This window comes from Henckelia pumila, unplaced genomic scaffold (genome assembly GCF_033568475.1).
Source record: "Henckelia pumila isolate YLH828 unplaced genomic scaffold, ASM3356847v2 CTG_525:::fragment_3, whole genome shotgun sequence".
NCBI lineage: Eukaryota > Viridiplantae > Streptophyta > Magnoliopsida > Lamiales > Gesneriaceae > Henckelia > Henckelia pumila.
Genome location: NW_027331857.1, coordinates 1,164,292 through 1,185,586, shown reverse-complemented (window position 1 = coordinate 1,185,586; position 21,295 = coordinate 1,164,292). Strand labels below are relative to the sequence as shown.

The 21,295-nt window shown below is 39.0% G+C and overlaps 1 pseudogene; it reads right to left on the bottom strand.

Moving 5' to 3' along the window:
- Positions 1 to 7,381: 7,381 nt before the first annotated feature.
- The window catches only part of LOC140873081 (uncharacterized), a 41,779-nt pseudogene continuing 27,865 nt past the window's right edge, over positions 7,382 to 21,295 (bottom strand).

Here is a 21,295-nt window from a genome sequence, read left to right as displayed (position 1 = left end):
GCGAATTTTTTGTGAATATAAAAAATTTATAAACATTTATTTTTAGAGATTGCACAAACTAGATAAATATTTTTAATCTTAATCTAAACTTTAAATATTTAATTCATCACTACTGAAAATGATATAAAAATTAATTAACATAAAAAATTTATGTATTAAAAATATTTGTATATGTACTTGTACAACAGATGCTAGTAATATATAATATAAGCATGTTGTTAAATTTTATATCATTTTGAAACATATGATTTCGCAAACTAAAAGAATAAACGAAATTTCTAGAAGCACGAGGCATGCTAAACCCATCGAGAGCAAGTATTACGTATTAGAACTCGAAACTAAGAAAACTCATTTTCATTGATGAAATCAGAAATTACAAATGTTTCGAATTGAATATAACCGCCCAGCTCTCTAGTATTTATACTAACACAATACCTATACTAATTGAGCTTATATTAATTGGGCTTTGAAACAAACATCAAGATAATTGGGCTAGATACAATTGATTATTACAGCCCAATCATATTTAATATTCCCCCTCAAGATGGCGAGTATATATTATGTACTCCCATATTGAATAACAAAGATCTAAATTGGGATGACAATAAAGCCTTAGTAAGCAAATCTGCAAGCTGAAGTTTTGAGGAAACATGAAGAACCTTGATGACACCTTGATGTATCCTCTCTCGCACAACATGACAATCTATCTCAATATGCTTGGTTCTCTCATGGAAGACTGGATTAGAAGCAATGTGAATTGCTGCTTGACTATCACAAAATAATAGAGCAGGTTGAGGATGAGAGATATGTAGGCTCCTTAAGAAGAGAAAACAACCAAACCACTTCACAAGTAGCATTAGCCATGGACCGATATTCTGATTCTGCAGAGGATCGTGAAACAGTCTGTTGTTTCTTGGATTTCCAAGATATCAAGGATTCTCCAATGAATATACAAAAACCAGTAATTGATCGTCTTGAATCTGGAAAAGATGCCCAGTCTGAAACCGAAAAACAAGTAACCTTCAAAGAAGAGGAAGAGCTGTAGAACAAGACCTGTCCAACTGTACCTTTGACATATTTTAATACGCTGCTTGAAGATGTGTATCTCTCGGGTTAACAACGAACTGACTCTGTTTATTCACTGCATAAGACAAGTCAGGCCTCGTGACTGTAAGATACAGTAGTTGTCCAACAAGTTTGCGATATACAGTTGGATCAGCAATCAACTCTCCTTCATCACAGCTGAGTTTTGAGTTAGCATCCATAGGAGTACTCCGTGATTTACAACTGATAAGTGTATTTTATACACTTAAATTATATATGATTTTAATTGTTAATTATTGGTTTCGAGAAGATTTATGCGCTAGTTGTGTTGTTTTTGTGCTTGCAGATAATTATGGAAATAATGGGGAAAAAGAAGAATTATTGTGGAAGAAGAAGAAAAATTTGGAGAAATAAGAATTTAGAAGAGAAAAGAAAATAAAAAGGAAAAAGAATTAGGAAAAGAAGAAAAGAATGATAAGACAAGAAATGAAACGAGAAGTGTAAATGGGTCTTTCTTAATGGGCCAAGGAATTGTTAGCGCCACTTTTTAGCACTAAAGAAGGGAATTGAAGAGCTATCGCGCTAAGTTCATGTGTGATTTGAAGAATAGAGGCCAGAGGTTTATACGCGCCTGCGTGAGTCCTAGAGCGGTCGTGCCTGTGGGAATTTTGTAAGAGTGGGTGCCCAGTGAGCCAACTGTGTGGCTATGGGCTTTGATGACTCTTTGTATAAACAATCTTTTGTTTAATATTATTTACACTTTTTAATGGCAATGACTTTATATTACTTCATATTGTTATATTGTGATATACTATTGTTGTTTTGATAAAGACCTTGAATATACTATAGTGTATGTAAGATGTGGTAGAACATGGAGATGTCTATCATGAAATACATCTTATAGTCACTGTATATTCTAAACTGTTCCTAGTCGATTGAGCCGTCCGATAATAAGGATAAGGATCGCTCGAGTTTGAGACTAGCATTTGCGATGCGGAGTACCACGTTTCATTGGTAGGGAACATGGAGATGTTCGAAGCATGCAAATGGATATTCATAGGATGAATAGTCGAACTACCCTATCCGGACTTTCCAAGTGGTTATCACTTATCGAGTGGATAAAGTCCGCGGTTTTGGTTGTACACCATTAGTCCTTACGACTTGAAACATCATGGAGACTCTATATGCTAGTGCTGTGCTTTGACTCGTTTACCGACTCTATGGGGGTCATCAGGTGTCGAGATTGGGTACAGTTACGACACATATAGGAGTCGATGCATTGTTGTCAAGGATTCACCACATACTTGCGAGTGTGGATATCCTATGCGATCTGAGGAGATATTAGTGTGACAAATCTCTGGCCAGAGTACTTGATGTGATTTAAGAAATGGTTTCTTAGTAGCACATGCGATGTCACTAATTTGATCTTCAAGATGTATTGCATAGTTATCGAATCTTGAGCGACTCTCGATATACCAATGGTTGTTGATTCGATCGGGATATATGGATGAAGGGACCGTACTGTACGCTAACCAAAATCTACTGGTTCTTGTAGGCACTATCAGTGATACCTAGGGAATCATGGGGCGATGTTGCTAGGCGCTTTACCATGATTCGTTGGGCAAGTCGGAAAGTGTTGTTCCGAGTCACAAGGAGTTGTGAGCCCACGGCTAGCTGTATCCCTGAACCATTGAGGGTCACACAGTGTAATGGAGTTTTAATCCCCGTTGAGATAGTTAAATTTAAAGAGTTAAATTTAATGAACTAAGGAGTTGGACTTCTTAAATAAGAGTAAGGGAGTAGGATTTCCTAAAATGACATAGGGATGGACATTTTTGGAAACCACTGAATTCGGATTCAGGAAAATTTATTTTGACTTTAAAATGTGCAGAAATGGTTTCTGTGCACATTGGTGAAATCAGTTTCATCAATCGGAGTCATGATGAATTTTATATTAATTTCTGAACGAGCGGGCTTTGCTTGTCGGGCCCCAGCTTATGACTAATGGGCCCTAAGGTGTTAGTGGCCTGCATTATAAATAAGTTATTTCAGTACAGAAATTACACACAACAGGTCATAATTTTTGAGACAGAGAAAATTTTCGAACCCTAGCTCTCTCTCTCTGTTCGGCCGACCCCTCCCCCTCTGCCCGAGATTTTCCGGTCTGTGATTTTGAATCGCAGTAAGGAATAACGAATCAGATTCGTTTATTCTCTTCGCAGAAAACTTCTGATAGATTTTCTAGTGCAATCTATCAGAGGGATTAAACCTCTGTTCGTGGACCTGATTGAAGGAGTTCATCGGTTCCAGGGAGAGACAACAAGAGCAGATAAAATCTGTTGGTGTCCAGTAATCTCGTTGCGAGATTGAAGGTAAAATTTGATAATTGTTATTTGAATTTTACACACACAATAATTTAATCGTTGAATGGTTGATACCCACACCATGGAATTGTTCCATGATAAAATTTTTTAAACTTCCGCTGCACCGGGTATCAATCGTGATTGATCTGACCGCCAGTTTTTTCCAACAAATTTTTATCGGGAAAGGAAAGTTTCTATTTTTTTGGGCTTTTTGATGGGCTTTTGCATACCGATATAAAAGAAATTTTTTTATCAGAGATGAGGGCCGCCACAATCACACTTACGCACAACACATTAGAGAATCATAGATTGGAACGTGAAGGATTTTTGGGAAGAATTTCTGGAGCTTATTTGAAGAACAAAGACGGAGATCGATAGACCGGACACGGCGTCGACGACGGATTTGATTCTTATCTTTTATTTATTTAATTCTGAATTTATGTCTGAATTTTTGAATATGATCTGTTTTATTCAGAATTTTATTATGAACTAATTTTTTATAGTCTAGAGGTCGGATGGAATCTGTTGTAGACGCTTTCATGAATTTTTGATTTTATTGAATCGAGTTTCTTCTAGATTAATTGTTTTTTCTAGAATTGATTGTCTTTTCAATTATCTGATCACTAATTGATTTGTTATATTTATTTGAAATCTGACACTCGGAAGATGAGATTTTGAATAGGACCAATAGAAAATACACTGTTATTTATTTATATCGCTCGGGAGAGTGTATAATTTTAACAGAACTTTTGAAAAGAACATTGTTTTGAATTGATCACTACAAGTAGATTCTTAATAGAGATATTGGAATTGAACTGTAGTTGATATATTTTATTCGGCACTCGGGAGAGGAAATAATACACTTAAGTGTTCTTGGCTATTAATTCATTGACATTCATGAAAATTAATTAATTAGGATTGATTGTTGTTGAAACCAGGTGAAATCTATAATTCTAGACCAATTTTCTCTAATTGATTATATCTGAAAGTTGTGTGCGTGCTATTAAAACACATTGATTATTTTATTATTCTAAAAAATTCTCAAAGTTTGATTCTCTAGATAAAGTTTAGACTATTTTAATTTCAAGCACTGAATATTTTCATTTTACTCTCTGTGGGATCGATACTTGATTTTATCACTATATTAAAACTTGACACTCGTACGATTGCGAGTATTTTTCACAACAAGTTTTTGGCGCCGTTTCCGGGGAGTAAATTTTGATTATTTTTTAGTCTTGTTACCAATTAGTCTAGATTTTAATTTAGAGTTTTTTTTTAATTTTAAGTTACTAATTGATTTCTTCTTATTTTTAATTGCAGTATATGCGACGATCTCAAAGTGCGAATTCATTGCTTTTTGATCCGGAGATCGAGCGCACTGCACGTGCTTTAAGAAGAGCTAGAAGAGAAGAAATTGAGAGAATGACTGAAGAAGAAGCACAACAAGCTCCTCTGGTGCCAATTAGAGACCACTTCAGACCGACGATCCAGGCTCACTATTCTAGAATCGCTCGAGGGACCATTAACTCCAACAATTTTGAACTGATGCCGGCGTTAATCAACATGGTGCAATAAAACCAATTTAATGGGAGCGCCACTGCTGATCCTCACGTACACCTACGTACTTTCTTGGAGATAATCGATACGGTAAAAATTAATGGTGTGTCTGAGGATATTATTCGCTTACGCTTGTTTTCTTTTTCTCTCAGGGATCAAGCAAGGAGTTGGTTGCAGTCACTGCCGCTAGGGAGCATTACTACTTGGGAGGGGATGGTAGAAAAATTTCTTGCTAAATATTTTCCACCTGCTAAATCCACCCAATTGAAGATCGAAATCAACACTTTCAGGCTGATGGACACTGAACATCTATACAAGGCGTGAGAAAGGTACAAATAATTACTTAGACGTTGTCCTAACCACAATTTTGCAGATTGGGAACAGATCGAGTGGTTTTACAACGGACTGAATGCGCCTACGAGGATGAATGTGGATTCTGCGGCTGGAGGTACTATTTTTGCAAAGGACCATGTACAGGCCTATGATATGTTGGAGAAGATGACGATCAACAGTTTTCAATGGCCATCTGAGCATACGGGAGTCAAGAAGCCAGCTGGAGTTTATGCAGTGGATCCTCTCACATCCATCACTGCTCAATTATCTGCACTGACTACACAGGTAGCTTCTTTGAATAAGATTAATGTTGCAGATTCAATTGGAGTTGAAGGATCACATACCCCAGATGAAGTTAATTATATTAATCCTAATGGCTACCGAGGTTATGGAGCTTACCGAGGTAATCCTGTTCCCAATACTTTTCACCCTAATTTGCGGAATAATGAAAATTTTTCATATACTAACAATACTAATAAGGGTGATGGTAAGTTGTCTTTGGAGGATGTGGTTAGTACCTTTGTGCAGGAATCAGGTAAGAGGATGGCGAGAACTGAGTCTCGTCTTGACAGTTGGGAGACACATGTGGTAAATATGGGTGCCATGATGAAGTCTATGGAGACTAGCATTGGGCAGTTGGCAAACGCACTAAAAGATAATAATTGCAGTTAATTCCCAATCAATACTGAGGTGAATCCCATAGAACAATGTAAGTCCATAGAGTTGAGGAGTGGAAAAGAAGTTGGAGTCCAAGAACCTGCTGTTGAAGAGAAGAAATGTGAGGAAAAAGTCGAGGAGAAAGAACCTGAACCTGAGCCGAAACCAATGTACAAGCCTCCACTTCCATACCCTCAAAGGTTCAAGAAGAAAGCTTTAGATGAGCAGTTCTCCAAATTTTTGGAGATTTTCAAGAAAATTCACATCAACATCCCCTTTGTTGATGCTTTGGAGCAAATTCCAAATTATGCGAAGTTCATCAAGGAGGTGATGTCCAAGAAGATGAGGCTGCTCAAGAATGAAGTTGTGAATCTAACAGAAGAATGCAGTGCGGTGCTTCAAAAGAAGATGCCACAAAAGCTTAAGGATCCAGGGAGTTTTACTATTCCTTATTCTATTGGTGGTTCACATTTTACTACTGCACTTTGTGATTTAGGGGCCAGTATTAACTTAATGCCATTATCTATTTACAGGGCCTTGAAGTTGGGAGAGATGAAATCTACTATGATTTCGTTGCAGTTGGCGGATCGGAGCATTACTTACCCACTAGAAATTGTTGAAGATGTTCTAGTTAAGGTGGATAAATTCATCTTCCCAGCGGATTTTGTGATTATGGATATTGAAGCAGATCATGGTACTCCGCTGATTTTTGGGAGACCATTTTTAGCTACGGCGGATGCCAAAATTGAAGTAAAGAAGGGGGAATTATCGATGGGTGTGGAGTGCGAACGAGTGATTTTTAAATTATTCATGAAGACACTTAATCCATCCATCGAGGAATTGTGCTTGATTGAGCCGGTTGAGAAGATGGAAGCACTAAATTTACCAACGAAGAAGGCCATGAAAAAGACAGAAAAATTTAAACGGCGGTTCGTGGAATTTATTTGGCGTGTGAAAGAAAAGGGGAAGACTTAATACCGGTGAAAGTCGGGCTGACGACTTTAAACCAAGCGCTTTTTGGGAGGCAACCCAAAATCTTTTATATTATTTTTGGTTTATTTTATTTTATTTTGTTTTATTCAATCTTTGCTTTAATTTTTCATTTTAGTTAATTAGTTAATTTATTATTTTTGAATGCACTTTTAGGAATTTTGGAGGCCTAATTTTACAATTGTTTTAAAAACTTTTTCAGGATTATGGAAGTTTGGCAGCATCTTATGCGCGCTCGTCCAAGATTGATGGCACCCGCTCAAGATTGGGAGTTGAAAACAGAAACTAATGCGCGCTCGCTCGTGACTCAGCCACGGCCGTTTCTCCTCTACGCATCCTTAAGTGCGCAACACATGCCCAATCGCGCAACTATTCTGCGCCAGTCATGCGCAAACGAGCAACCAAGTGCGCAACTCAAGCGCAAACGCGCAATCTCATCAGTGCTCATCATCCAAGCGCAGACCAGAGATCCATTTACGCAGCTGAAAGCGCAATCGCACCCCTTCACTTCTCATCTGCGCATGGAATCTACGCAATACCATATGCAATCACTCTCCAAGCTGTTTCCCTTCCTTGCGCATATAACATCTCAGGTGCACAGACTTTGCGCAAACGCGCTGCCCTCCCCTTGCGCGAACTAGCTCCCATCTGCGCTACCTCAACCTCAAGTGCGCTTCTTTTATGTGCGATTGCGATCCCAGCTGCTTCTCCTCCATGCGCGAACGGGCAATCACCAGTTCTTCATCCATTCATGCGCAAACCAGCTCTTCCATTTGCGCAGCAATAAGAGTAAACGTGCATCTATCTAGCTCGGCATCCATGCAATCGTGCATCGAGTTCCTACAACAATGAGCCATCATGCGCAACCCTATAGCTCTTATTCCATGACAGCATATCAAGCAAGATCTTGTGTTAACAGCCTCTCCAAGGCTCTTCTTCCATGCACCATCGAGCTTCTAAGAGATTCCAATGCGTTTATGTTGTGCTTCGTCCATTTCTCCGATGCTCCTGCTGAAGTGAGTTCCTTCTATGGCACTAGTGATGAAAATGGAGTTGATGATGGTTACGCCGGGTACTGATGCTCGGTGTCTAAGGTACGTGTCCCTTGTTTTTTTTCTTATTTTTTAATCATTAGGGACAATGATTTTAATAAGTTTGGGGGGATGAATCATTTTGTGCAATGATTTAGTGGTTTGGTTGATAGTTGTTTAGTTGAATTATAGTGTGCTGTGCTTCATAGATAAAATTTTTTGTTGAGTTTAGTTGTTGTTTTTTATTGAGTTGTATTGAAAGGAAGTCAAGAAATAATTGGATGCATGGCCAATGATGAAAATTTTTGTGCTATAACTGAAATCCATGATTGTTTGCCTATCTGATAAATTTTTTGAAAAAATGGAACCAATTGAATGAACAATTTCCTATATACTCTGTGATTAATACTTGAATCTTATTTTTGAGACATACAGACATAGATATTATTGAGGCATTGCTTGAAAATTTTTGTGCCAGATTTTTATTGAAAAAATTTATCCTTAGTTACCAAGTTGAGCCTACACGTATATTAGTACTTTGAGGTATCGAAAAAATCTGAAATTATTGTGAAAATCATCGTTTACTGCTGATGAATATTCTTTTCTGCACTGATTGAGATTTGTATGATTTAATTGTGGATTGAGACTTGTCTTGAACTAGTTCGGACACTCTTCGAGGCGCAATACGGGCATAACTGTGATTAGGAATGATTTAGGCAATTTTTCTGAATTCGTTTGAGCCTTTCAAGCTACCTATTAATATACTTTATCCCTAGTACCTTGTTTGAGCTTTATTGAAAATCGAATGGCATGCGTGTAAACGTGTGATAAACCCCCATTCATCATTATTTCAAGGTCCTACATTGACTACCTGAATAGCCTAAACACTATTTCCTACCTTTAAGGGAGTAATTTGAATGTTAAAATATTTTATGCTCCTAGTTTTATTTGTGAAAAAATGAAATGGTGTGGTGAATGAATTGAAAAAAAAGAAGGTAGTTGTGAAAAAAAAAAAGTTGTGAAAAAAGTTGAAAATTCATTGAAGTGGAGAAAAATAAGTGTGAAATTGTGAATGAAAAAGGAGTTGAAATTAGAGCATGAATATAAATTACTCCTTATTTTGAATTCTTAATCCTTCATTTGTAGCCATGAGCCAGACCTTACATTACAAGCCAATTAAGTCCTTCTGACCGAGTCACAGTTGCTCAATATACTCGTGGAGAAGAGTTGCGAGAATTTAGCCTATGAACTATGAAAGAGTTGATGCCCCGCTAGCCAAGTTGTGGCTAAGGGCTTTGAAAGTCTCTTATTGTAAACAATCTTTGTTTAATATAATTTACATTCATTAATGGAATTTTCTTTATCTTTCTTCATAATGTTATATTATGATATACTATTGTTGTTTTGATAAAGACCTTGAATATACTATAGTGTAAGTAAGATGAGATAGTGAATAAAGAGAGATCACTATCATGAAACACATATTATAGTCACTGTATATTCTAAACAGTTCCTAGTCAATTGATGTAAGAGTGGGTGCCCAGTGAGCCAACTGTGTGGCTATGGGCTTTGATGACTCTTTGTATAAACAATCTTTTGTTTAATATTATTTACACTTTTATTAATGGCAATGACTTTATATTACTTCATATTGTTATATTGTGATATACTATTGTTGTTTTGATAAAGACCTTGAATATACTATAGTGTATGTAAGATGTGGTAGAACATGGGGATGTCTATCATGAAATACATCTTATAGTCACTGTATATTCTAAAACCGTTCCTAGTCGATTGAGCCGTCCGATAATAAGGATAAGGATCGCTCGAGTTTGAGACTAGCATTTGCGATGCGGAGTACCACGTTTCATTGGTAGGGAACATGGAGATGTTCGAAGCATGCAAATGGATATTCATAGGATGAATAATCGAACTACCCTATCCGGACTTTCCAAGTGGTTATCACTTATCGAGTGGATAAAGTCCGCGGTTTTGGTTGTACACCATTAGTCCTTACGACTTGAAACATCATGGAGACTCTATATGCTAGTGCTGTGCTTTGACTCGTTTACCGACTCTATGGGGGTCATCAGGTGTCGAGATTGGGTACAGTTACGACACATATAGGAGTCAATGCATTGTTGTCAAGGATTCACCACATACTTGCGAGTGTGGATATCCTATGCGATCTGAGGAGATATTAGTGTGACAAATCTCTGGCCAGAGTACTTGATGTGATTTAAGAAATGGTTTCTTAGTAGCACATGCGATGTCACTAATTTGATCTTCAAGATGCATTGCATAGTTATCGAATCTTGAGCGACTCTCGATATACCAATGGTTGTTGATTCGATCGGGATATATGAAGGGACCGTACTGTACGCTAACCAAAATCTACTGGTTCTTGTAGGCACTATCAGTGATACCTAGGGAATCATGGGGCGATGTTGCTAGGCGCTTTACCTTGATTCGTTGGGCAAGTCGGAAAGTGTTGTTCCGAGTCACAAGGAGTTGTGAGCCCACGGCTAGCTGTATCCCTGAACCATTGAGGGTCACACAGTGTAATGGAGTTTTAATCCCCGTTGAGATAGTTAAATTTAAAGAGTTAAATTTAATGAACTAAGGAGTTGGACTTCTTAAATAAGAGTAAGGGAGTAGGATTTCCTAAAATGACATAGGGATGGACATTTTTGGAAACCACTGAATTCGGATTCAGGAAAATTTATTTTGACTTTAAAATGTGCAGAAATGGTTTCTGTGCACATTGGTGAAATTGGTTCATCAATCGGAGTCACGATGAATTTTATATTAATTTCTGAACGTGCGGGCTTTGCTTGTCGGGCCCTAGCTTATGACTAATGGGCCCTAAGGTGTTAGTGGCCTGCATTATAAATAAGTTATTGCAGTACAGAAATTACACACAACAGGTCATAATTTTTGAGACAGGATTTTCGAAACCCTAGCCTCCTCTCAAAAGAAATCGGCCGAACCCTTCCCCTCTGCCCGAGAAATTCCGGTCTGTGATTTTTAATTGCAGTCAGGAATAACGAATCAGATTCGTTTAATCTCTTCGCAGAAAACTTCTGACAGATTTTCTAGTGCAATCTGTCAGAGGGATTTAAACCTCTATTCGTGGACCTGATAGAAGGAGTTCATCAGTTCCTGGGAGATACAAGAAGCGCAGAGAAATCTGTGTGGTGTCCAATAATCTCGCTTCGAGATTGAAGGTAAAATTTAATAATTGTTATTTAATTTTACACACACTAATAATTTAATCGTTGAACGGTTGATACCCACACTATGGAATTGTTCCATAATAAAATTTTTAAACTTCCGCTGCACCGGGTATCAATCGTGATTGATCTGACCACCAGTTTTCCAACAATTGAGCCGTCCGCAAATAAGGATAAGGATCGCTCGAGATCGAGACTAGCATTTGCGATGCCAAGTACCACGTTTCATTGGTATGGAACATAGAGATGTTCAAAGCATGCAAATGGATATTCATATGATGAATGATCGAACTACCCTATTCGGACTTTCCAAGTGGTTATTATTAATTAAGTGGATAAGTCCGCGGTTTTGGTTGTACACCATTAGTCCTTACTACTTGAAACATCATGGAGACTCTATATGCTAGTACTATACTTTGACTCGTTTACCGACTCTATGAGGGTCATCAGGTGTCGGGATTGGGTACAGTTACGACACATATAGGAGTCGATGATTTGTTGTCAAGGATTCATCACACGCTTGCGAGCGTGGATATCCTATGCGATATGAGGAGATATTAGTGTGACAAATCTCTGGCCAGAGTACTCGATGTGATTTAGGTTACTTGGTTTCCTAGTAGCACATGCGATGTCACTATTTGATCTTCAAGATGCATTGCATAGTTATCGAATCTCGAACGACTCTCGATGTACCAATGGTTGTTGATTCGATCAGGATATTTGGATGAAGGGACCGTACTGTACGCTAACCAAAACCTACTGGTTCTTGCAGGCACTATCAATGATACCTAGGGAATCATGGGGCGATGTTGCTAGGCGCTCTTACCATGATTCACCCATGATTGTAAAATGCAAGTGAGTTGTTTTCACTTAGCAGAGATTGTTGTTCAGAATTCATTGTATTTTGATTATCATGATTTGAGCATTTTTTTGATATGAAGATGATTCTGACTCTAAGAGTAATTGATTATTTGATGTATATCTTCTGTATATACGATTCTGTGGGCTCATAACTGATAGAGATTGATAGAACTATTAGAAGTTAGTGTTAGACCGATATCAGTTAAAGCTTAAGTCCGAAGATAGTTCAATTTTTTGTATTTTTGGGTGAGATTTTGAAACAGGATTGCAGTAGTTTTGAATATATGTAGTGTGATTCGAATCATTTTAGTTCTTTGAATCTGAAGGATTTAATAACATTTCAGATGATTCAGAAGAATTTATAGGATTCACTCGATAAGACAATGATAACAGAGTTATCTTATGAATCTTTGAATTTTGTGATGATTATTTTGGGAATTGTCTGAAGTTTTGCGGTAGAATTCCCCTATTGGACTAAGATCAGAATTTTGAATTCAGAGATAAGATTGAAGTTTCAGTGTTAGTAGAGATTTTTTAATCTCGTTTGTGGCATTCGAACTCGATTGAGTGAATTGCTAACACATGGGAACAGAAAGAGTTAAATAAGAAAAAGATACTTGAGTTAGTGAACTGTTACTGAATAAGTTCCAGAGCAGGCAGAGGAATACCTGAGTATTGTTCTTCCAATTGTTGAGATTAATACGATGTTGTTTTCGATTTATGATCCGATGAGATATTTTTGGCATTTGAGTTTTGTCTGTCTGATTGATTATTGGATTGATGTTGGAAGACTGCGACAAGAATTTTTGGAACTTTTGATTGTGATTGTCCTATGATTGCGAGAACAGATTGTGACTCGTAGATGATTATGTGATCTTATGAAATGACAGCGAAGAAAGAACTTTCTGATATCGAATTTTGAGATTGTGCAAAATGTTTGATTGATCGAATTTGAATATAAAGACATTAGATGACTGTCGAATTGCTTGAAAATAACTCAGTATACGAGTTTGAGATGTTAGGAACTGTCTGATTGACATAAGTTTCCTCTGAATTCTAAACTATGTATTGGGTTTAGATTGATATTGATTGATTGAAGTTTGAATTGTTGAATTGTTGGGAAATTTCGAAGTATTCTTGTTTGATTCCTTATCAGCCGACCTTAGATATGATCTGATCACTAAAATCTAGGTCAGAGTTGTATATTCAAGAAGCTCTTGTTTCTCGTTTCATCTGGGTACATCATAATATCCTCAGATTGATTGACAGTCAAATCGGACTATCCCGAATTTAGAGGATATGCTACGAGTAGTAGTGCTAGATTTTGGCACTAGTTGGCAATAATTATGATCTTTTGTTGAATTTTTTGATTTGAACAAATACCGGAAAAGTTGAGAGATGACTCTTTTCGAAGCGATATACGATAAGAAATGCGAAATTTTCTTGTTTTGGAAATGATATTTCTGATTGTATCAGTTTTAGAGCTAGATTTGACCTGCTATGGTCAAAATGTCAGATAAAGTAAATATGATTCCGAATAAAATCAGAAAAGTGTGAGATAGATATGTCAGAATTGTAAGTCTAGATTTAGCCTTTGATATTTGAGCAAGATTCGTTCTTTTGTACTTCAGCCATATGAGGCAGAACCGAATGATAATTTGAAATATTTTCGAACGACTGATAACCAATACAGATTACGTACCGGATAGAGAAGTAGCTCAAGAACAAGTTGATTCTAGTTATTACAGTATGGTGACTTAGATCAGAATTGAAAAAGTCACCTGAGAACTAGAACCAGATATGAGATAGAAAATCCAAATCTCTTGGTTGCAATGAGTTGAGTACAGATTCTTTAAAATCATTATCCGATGTACTCAAATTACATGCGATTTCAAATACGAAATCAATTCTTAGAGGGAGAGAATTGTCAGGCCACGAAAATATTTAATTTGAGAATTTTTGGATATTAAAATTTTAATTCCGAAACTCTTTAATTAAAAGAATTAAAATATGAAAATTGAATATTTATGGGATTCAATATTTAAATTCTGAGTTCCAGAAATGAAGGAACTAAATAGTAATTGATCAGGGACTAATTTGCAATTATTGAGAAGTTCAGGGAGTGAATTGTAATCACTCAAGACTATAGGGGCTAAAGTGAAATTTTGACTTTAAATTAGTCAAATAAATATAAACAATTTTATAGTGTATGAATTGTATGGATGTACAGATATTATCGAGAAGAAACCCAAAAATCCGATTTTTTAACAAAATTTCCATCGGCCTCTGTAGCAGCCTGCGGAAATTCTTTTGTCGGACGTTCATCGTAGCTTGGATCGGAGATCCGAACGGTCGGTTTATAGCTAAGATCAAGATGAATCTATTGGTACCAAGAAATTGAAGATCGGACGGTTGGATCACCGGGAAAATGAGAAATAACAGATGGGTTAGCGCAGCATTTTCTTCGGCACTATTCATAATCTTCTTCGATCGAAGCCCGGAAAAATCCGCCACCTCCGGCTGAAATTCGCAGATTTCCACTGCACTGGAGCTCTGTTCTGCCTGATTTTGGTACGTTTGTGTTCGTCTTTAAGAGAGCTACAAGCCAGCCAAATTTCATAATTTTGGAAATGTTTTGCAAGATTCCGGAGACCACCGCCATGACGCCGCCGTCCTCCTCGATTTTCCGGTGACTTTTGACGTGTTAACAAATTTTTATCGTCTCGACATTATAGATCCAAATATCCAAGTTTCGAGTTGAGATTCAAAACCGTGAAGCGATTGGAAGCCAGTTGAGGATATTTAGAGGCAGAAATCAGCAGTCTAGGGATTTGAGCATTTCCAAAATTTGGATGATTTGTGCTAAAGCAGATTTGAGTAATCCGGTATCGAGTTAAAGGTATGAATTGATGTTGAGTTCGAAGGGATGAATACTCGAAATAGATTTGAATCTCGAGTTCTCGTTGAAATCACATACTTGCATGATTTTGTGTTATTACTTGAATTGATTAATTTTTTATATTAATTGAAAGACATGAGTTTGTCTGTAGCGACCCTTACCGAGAACACCTACTAATCAGAAACTTAGACATGCAATTAACTTAATTAAATAGTAAACCATAATTAAACTGCGGAAGCCATAAATATTATACAATCCCAAGGAAAGAAATCTGCAAATACTCAAATAGTTATACAACCAAATCGAATACTGTATCAACCCAATACAATAAAATAAAACCCTAGGCGAAGCTCCAGCTGGCCATCCACTGCCTAGCTCCTCTTGGATCCACCCGCCTCATCCAATCGCAAACCTGCCCCATGGAATAGGGTGTCCAGATACACAAAGTACGAGACGTGAGCATAAAATGCTCAACACGAGAGTATGAGTATACATGAATGCAAGTGTACCACCTACTGACTAGAGTTCAAGAATCAGATAACGAAGACAGACCGGGCCCTGGTATGTAGCACGTTGTGCCGTCGCTTCAGGAGGTGGCTCACATACCGAAAACCAGTGGATACTCAGGACCCAAATCGATGGAAGTCCATCCACTAACAGGATAGGGTAGAACCCCACTAACAGACATCTCAAAATAGATAGATCAAGATGAAAATGTATGCAGCATAAAATCATGTCATATAAATCATGAAGTCACATAATACATGCATACTCAGTCAGGATATCTCGAACAGTACTTTCGTACCTTAAATGCTAGGCAAGCTCTACCAGCTCTAGGTCCACGCCTATAATCCGCACTTGTAGTGACCCTTACCCGGATCACCTACTAACAGAACTTAGGCATGCAATTAACTTAATAAAATAGATATTAGAATAATCTTGCGGAAACCATAAATAAATACAATCCCAAGGAAAGGAATCTGTAATTTATCCAAATAATATACAACTAAATCGAATAGCTGTATCAACCTAAAAAAAACAGAAATAAAACCTAGACGAAGCTCCAGCTGGTCAACCACTGACTAGCCCCTCTTGGATCCACCCGCCTCATCCAATCGCAAACCTGCCCCATGGAATAGGGTGTCCAGAAACACAGAGTACGAGACGTGAGCATAAAACGCTCAGTACGAGAGTATGAGTATACATGCATGCAAAGTGAACTCCCTATAAACTCGAGGTCAAGGATCAGATAACAGAGACAGACCGAGCCCTGGTATGTAGCACTCTGTGCCGTCTCTTCAGGAGGTGGCTCCCATACCATAATACAAGTGGATATGCCGGACCTAAATCGATGGAAGTCCAACCACTAACAGGATAGGGAAAACCCTACTAACAGACATTTCGAAGGAGATAGCTCAGTATGCAAATGAATGCAGCATAAATCAATGACATATAAATCATCCAGTCACATAATACATGCATACTCAGTCAGGATATCTCGAACAGTACTTTCGTACCTCAAAACAGTGCAAGCTCTACCAACTCTAGGTCCACGCCTATAGTCTGCTCTACACTGCCAAATGATACTACTATCATTAAAGCTCTCTAAAGGCCTTAACTAAGCTATTGCATATTCCTAAATATTTATAGAAAGCAAAAGCTATACATTCGTCTGTCGTTAGCCCTTTGATGTCGATGCCTCCAGAACTTGGGCACAACTCTGCTACGACTTCCAAACGCCTCGCCGACCGTCGAGTCAAGCCTAGGAAGGCTAGAACAACTTGAATAGACTAGAAAGGAGAGGGAAATACTCGGAATTGGCAATTGGAAATGAAGCCCCGGCCCTCTATTTATAGACAACGATCGGAACTTCCGATCCTCGATCGGAACGTCCGAACCTCGATCAGAACGTTCGATCCTACCATCGGAGCTTCCGAAGATCCTGATCTGCCACGTGTCTAAATATTACTTGTTGACTTCAGATAGGGGTGATCGAAGCTTCCGATCCTGATCGGAGCTTCCGATCTAGCCAATCGTCATGCCTGACATAATATGATCGGAGCTTCCGATCCTGCATCGGAGCTTCCGATCCTGTTCGGAACTTTCGATCCTGTTCGGAACTTCCGAACCTACCTTCGGAGCTTCCGAACTCTATCCAAGTAATTATGATTAATTTCTTAATTACTGATTTTGGTTACGGGCTACTACATTCTCCCCCACTTAAGATATTTCGTCCTCGAAATCAGATCTTAAGTACTGAATGCAATACAGAAATCAGAAACATTATTTATTCAAATCAAACGTTTACAGAGTTTGCAACTGAATACAACTTAAGAATGAAATCAAAACAACTCAGGATGGTCTTCACGCATCCTGTCCTCAAGTTCCCAAGTAGCTTCCTCAGTGCCTCGGCGCTGCCACTGAACTAAAACCAAAGGAATGACTTTTTTCCATAAAACCTTATCCTTATAATCCAGGATACGAATAGGTTTCTCAACATAGGTCAAATCCTTGTTCACCTGAACCTAAGACCGCTGCAGAATATGAGATTCATCCGCCACATACCGTCGCAACAGAGATACGTGGAACACGTCGTGAATACTGGATAGATGCGGTGGCAAAGCTAGTCGATAAGCCAAATCGCCAATGCTCTCTAAGATCTCAAACGGACCGATAAACCTGGGAGACAACTTGCCCCTAAGTCCAAATCTGAGAATCTTGCGGAAAGGTGACACTTTCAGAAACACTTTTTTCCCGACATCGAACTGCAAAGGCCTACGCTTGATATTAGCATAGCTGGCCTGACGATCCTGTGCAGTCTTAATCCGTTTCTTGATCTGATCAACAATGTCTATCGCCTGCTGGATAAACTCCGGTCCCTCAGCCTGTCTCTCCCCCACTTCTTCCCAGAAGAGTGGAGGTGACAACGTCGCCCGTACAATGCCTCAAAAGGTGCCATCCCAATACTAGTGTGATAGCTGTTGTTGTACGTGAACTCGATCAACGACAAATGATCCTGCCAGGATGAACCAAAATCCATGACGCACGCTCTAAGCATATCCTCCAAAGTACGGATAGTGCACTCCGACTGACCATCAGTGATGATAGGCAGTACTCAAACTGAGAGTAGTACCCATCGCACGCTGAACACTCCCCCAGAATCTAGAAGTAAACCTGGGGTCCCGATCGCTGACAATGCTCACAGGCACTCCATGAAGTTGAACGATCTCCTGAATGTACAACCGAGCCATACGATCCACATTGTACTCCCAGCTATAGGCAATAAAATGCGCTGACTTGGTAAGTCGGTCCACCACAACCCAGATAGCATCACAGTTCCTTGGGGATAACGGCAAATGGGTCACAAAGTCCATTGTGATAAACTCCCATTTCCATTCAGGAATAGACAGACTGTGAAGCAATCCTCTAGGTTGTCGGTGCTCTGGCTTGACCTGTTGACACACCAAACATCTCGAAACAAATCCTTAAATTATTTAGGAGTATGCAATAGCTTAATTAAGGCTTTTAGAGCTTAATTATTGATGCATGAGTATTTGCATTGTAGGGCTGATATAGGCTTGGAACCTAGAGTTGGACTGCTAGGAACTGCATGTAGTAAGGTACGCAAGTACAGACTGAGATAGCCAGCGGGTTTTGCATGCTTATATGTTGCATTTTGTATGTCATTTATTATGCAGCATGTGCATATCATATTGTGCCTGTCCATCTTGTGAGATGAGCCATGTAGGGCCGCTCAGCCCTGTCTGGATGGTTGATGTCTAGGGCCTATTGACTGACGGGTCATGGGTGGCTAGCATCGGGGGACACAGTCCACGTCCTGTAGGAATGAGCAGTGTACGCAGGGTTTGCTTCCCGGGTTGTACCACTCATGTCCTCGGCGCCATTACTGAGCAGTTATATACAGTTATCCCAGATATGGATACCCTATCATTTGCATGCATCATATTTGTATGTTTTACCCAGTGCTTTCGTATTGAGCTTAGAGCTCACGTCCAGTATTTTCTGTGTATTTGGACACTCCATTCAACGGGGCAGGTATAGGTGCAGGATTGAGCACCCGGAGCTTGGAGTAGCTAGTGACCAGTGAAGACAGCAGGATTAGCTGTAGGTTTTGCCTTTAGGCTATTTATTCGATTTGGTTGTATAAATCGAATTTATTTAACCGGTTGTATTCTGCCGGTCTGTTTTTATTTAAGTCTTCCACAGCGATTTATTTAATGCATGTTTAATTATGCTCTTAACTCTGATTAGATAGTGGATCCGGGTAGAGTCACTACATTTATTGGTATCAGAGCATATGCATGCAAGAGACTTGGGATATAGTAATGAGACTTTGGGTTATCCTTATAGGATGGATGAGACCTTGGAAGAGGTGATGATGCGGCGATTAGTTTGCCCAGAGACTATCATCATCGGAAGGATTTCTGAAGATTTGGCTTATGGGATTTTAGCAAGTGCGGACAGGAGTGATGGATCGTGTCTGAGTTTTTAAGACTTCTACTCAGGTGGATCCTAGTTTTGGATCGAGTACCGGATGCCAGAGGCAGTGGCAGAGCATTGGATGGGACGCACTTGATGCTTGCATCTGTATCGTCCATACCATGATGACACTACTCTGAAGATTCTCCACTAGTAGTTGGAGAGATTGTCAGATAGACCTTAACCAGAGAATGCCTCGAGTGCCTAAAGCATGACAGGTTTCGAGAGTGAGGTCTTTAACCTCATGCAGAACATAGTTTTGCCGGTATGCTGATATCGATACTTTCGGTAGGCACACGGGAAACTTCATGTTCAAAAGCATGATATGAATACAAGAAGAACGCTGATGGTAGATCATGAGCAGAAGGGGTTGACTGACATGCACCAACGCAGAGCATAGCTGGTTAGCTATCACGAGCCATTTCTTTGGAGTTCTTCACGGGAGGACATGTAGAGAGACTTGGTAGGGAGTATGCTTGTATCGATGCGTGTGTCGATTAGAAGCTTCATGCTCAAGAAATGAAGACTAGTACGATGATTTAAATACTGTATTGATGTAGTTGTAAACAGTATTTCAGTTGTAATGAATCATCATAATATGGTTGTATCATTTCATGTTTGGTTGTACATTTCATTGTATTTTGCATACTGTATATATTACATGGGTTTGTAATAAATAAAATTTTACATGACTTGAAATAAGTGATACATGTTTTATTTATCCAGCAATTCAAGGATGATTGCATGATTGTGCGGAAGGTTGGCTTGGTTTTAGTTGATTAGTGTTCAACTGCTGTAGCTCATGGGATTTGAGTGGGCCGACTGTGACAGTGTGACTTGCGATTAGTCTAGGCGTTTTCCTAGTATTGACCCAGTTAGTCGGTGGACTGAGTTAGTGCCAGCGATGAGTGGACTCATCTGGAGGCATTAAGGGTATTGTTCGGTTTAGAACATTTGGGCTTTGTTCTAGGTTGTTTCCTTGAGAACAGTAGGCTGTCTGACCTTTTTTAGGTTGAGGCTTGTGATGATAGGTTTTCATCAGGGATACCAGGTCCAGTATATGCCGAGAGTTGTGGACTATGACCATGACCAGACGTGATGGGGCACGACCCTATGCCAGTATTACTCTGGGAGTCTTTGTTCTTCAGAGGTTATCTGGGAGCCTTGGTGCTTCAGGATTGGCGGTGGGAAGACTACTCAGTCTAGGGATTTGGTAGCAGTCACGACAGGGTATGACCTTGGATTAAGATATCAGGTTTGATATCGATGGTACGATATCGTCTGGTGAGCCAGAGATATATATTGAGTTTCCTGTTGTGGAACCAGTCATGGAGGGATTTCCTTGACAAGTGTATACTCTGAGCAGATAGGTTTTAACCTTTGGGTTACTGCTAGATGCGTGGATCTAGTAGGTGGACGGATTTCTACCAGCGATGACTAGGGGTTGTCATCAGAGTTGTGATTAGAATTTCCTTGTAATAGGAGTCATCCGAGATACTGGATGGGATACTGATTCAAGACTTAGACTCGAATAGGAGAATTAATTCATGATGATGGACTTCATCTGTGATGGTTTATACCGTATGTTAAGGATTGTATAAAAATTAATTGAGATGTGAGGGAAGCGTGGCCTATACCCATGAAACCTTGGTGATTGTCCAGGTGGGTTATCGTGGTAAGCTACCTCAGTCTTAATTTTTTGCACAATCCTAGCGTGGGATATAATCAGGAGCATGTCCGGGAATGTTGGGAATCTTTGAAATTCCTTAGTTATAACTTTGGACTTGACGAATCGCGATGTTCATCCTGAATGAACGAGGTAAGGAT